General features: G+C 36.3%; 1 protein-coding gene across 1 annotated transcript in view; it reads left to right on the forward strand.

Annotated features, from left to right (window-relative positions):
* LOC103801015 (ADAMTS-like protein 1) overlaps nt 1–2,540 on the forward strand; it is a gene marked incomplete at its 3' end in the record, with an annotated part of 51,426 nt that overhangs the window by 36,817 nt on the left and 12,069 nt on the right. The window lies entirely within an intron of this gene.

The raw sequence follows: 2,540 nt of genomic DNA on the forward strand, positions 1-2,540 counted from the left end.
CCTTTTTCACATCTGTGTGCCAAGATAAGTAAGCGTGCCTGTGTTTCTGATTGCTTGAATCGCTCAAGTTTCACATGAAAACTTTTTCAAACACAAGCTCTGCTATTCAAATCCATTGTTTTATTTTGATCACAATATCAAAGACTGAAAGTATTTGATATCAGTCCTGGTCACCTGCCGTGTCCTGAAAGCTTATGTTGACTGTACATTTTTTATTTCTTTGATTTAAAAGTAAAATTGAACACAACAAACATAGTATTGAGTACCATACAAAGCAGGATTATGAACTTTGTATGTCGTGTGCTTTATTGGGCCTTTCTCTCTTTGTAAAAATAAAGCAATTGCAAGCCAGGAAGTTCCAAAGATAGAGCCAAGCTTGAACCCAACAAGAGAGTTGGCTTGGATCTCTGCAACAAGTCCAAGCCAAGCCAATAGACCTGACTGTATTCGTTTACAGACAGAAAAAATCATAGAAGGGTATACACCAGGTTTTGTGGCAGGAAATAATCCCACAGTGTTCTTCTTTGCTTGTCTCTTTTCTATTTGAAGATAGAGCTAAACCAGGTCTTGGGGCAAGCTATAACTCTCTTGTTGTTCATCCTCTGTTTAAGAGCAGAACATAAAGACCACTTTTACTCTAACTGTACAGTTATAGAGGATTAATGAGTCTCCCACATATTTTTCTGCTTTCTTCACTCTGTGCTGCTGTCCAAACTTTGTCCTGTATGAAAAGTTTGCCCAGATCACAAAGAGGGCCTGAGTGCTGCTCAGTTTTCCTGAGATTTTAAAATCAAAGCGAAGGACTTCCAATATTTTACTCTTTTTTCTAATCTTCCATAATATATTAATAAAGCAGTAAAATAGCAGTTACAAGCTTGAACTTTCAACCTTCACTTTCGAAAAGGAAGAATGAGATCTGGATTGTTGCTCTTTGATACATATCTTTCTAGAGCCAGATTTGACCCCAATCCTTTTTTTCTCTTAAACCATAATCCATTGAACCTTTTGTAACAGGAAAACTACTACCTTATACTTAGGAACCAGAACTTTTTGCTGGAGCTTGACCCTTTACTTTTGGGCTGCATCACACTCAAATACAAAGTGAATTAACTGAAAATTTGCTCACATGGTACGAAGCAAATTAGATGATGATCTGTGGCTAAGGCCATGGCTTGTATGTGTGGATAGCTCACTAGAAGAAACATTTGAACTGGTGTTATACAAGGTTATTCAACATTCAAACAAAAATGGTCATAACCACATTGCAACAGTGAATGAGAGGCCAGAACAGTGAACCTGGGTTTAAGGCAGGGGCTCACAAATGACAGCTTTATAGCCAAGATAGTGACAGTTTCCTTTGAGATGAGACTTGAAAGCTTGTTTTTAAGACAGATTTTATTTTAGATCCTAATATTAATGAATGATACTTTAATGTCATAGAGTGACTTGCAGCTCCATGTCTCTCATATTGAAAGCAGTAACAAACTGCCCTATTTATTAGAGCAGGAAAGTGTTTCTGAATGAAAGTGTAGAAAAAATTTGAGAAACAGAGGTGATTATTTAAACCTAGGGGGAGATATTTTCCCTCAACAGCAATAAGACTTTCCTTGATGAGCAGATAAGAAGTCTGTAAATGAGGTTGTCGTTAATGACACTCTGATAGAATGAAGTAGTTTGAGGCAGAGAATACAGACATCTTAAAGGATGTTGTCTAGTTACATGGTTGTGTATACTTCAAAATCCTTTCCTAACAAGACTATAAACATTTATGATTCTTCATTAAACAAAATGTTACAGTCCCCAAGCAAAGGGCATAACAAGCATTCAGTTCATCTGGTATTTTATCAGGCATCATCAAGGAGCAGATTTCATTACATCAGCAAGGTGGAGGACTAAGGGGCCTTAATACTCTGAGGCAGTCATTTGCTTTTTTCTGTCTCAGTTCTCATCATGTTCAACGTTTTTCTTAAAGCTTAGCTTGTACATTTCAATAATGATGTGAGAAATTCAGGTTGCTTCTAAAAAAACCCCAGTGAATCTCTAGCCTTATGTGAATCTCATAAACTCATGATTATTTTGCCTGAAGACTCATGATTTTGAAGCTCTTGCTCTCTTGAGAACCTATCTCGTGTTTTTCAGCTAAACGGTGGCAATAAAGTATATGTGGGAAAGAGAAGACTCTTGTTCTCATCAATAAGGGACTTTAAGTGGTATGAGTGGTCTTTGTTTTTTATATCTGGTATACTGGCTTTGGTGTTAGGTTTATATGTCTTACAAATACCCTGAAGGATTAAAAAAGGGACTTTTTTAAGGCCTTTTCAGTAAAATAATAGTTAAGTCCCTAATTATGTGAGTTACGAAATTTTAGGTTAAATAAATGCAAATATGTATCAAATTTTTCTGATTCTTGTTGCCATGATTTAAGTCACTGAGGCAAAAAAACCCCAAAAACAAGTGAGGAGAGCTTAAATAAAAAAACAAATCATGTAGGTCTTTTTTCTTTCTCTTCAAACAAAGAGGAAAATATGGCTGGGAGAGCG

Source organism: Acanthisitta chloris, unplaced genomic scaffold (genome assembly GCF_000695815.1).
Source record: "Acanthisitta chloris isolate BGI_N310 unplaced genomic scaffold, ASM69581v1 scaffold784, whole genome shotgun sequence".
Taxonomy (NCBI): domain Eukaryota; kingdom Metazoa; phylum Chordata; class Aves; order Passeriformes; family Acanthisittidae; genus Acanthisitta; species Acanthisitta chloris.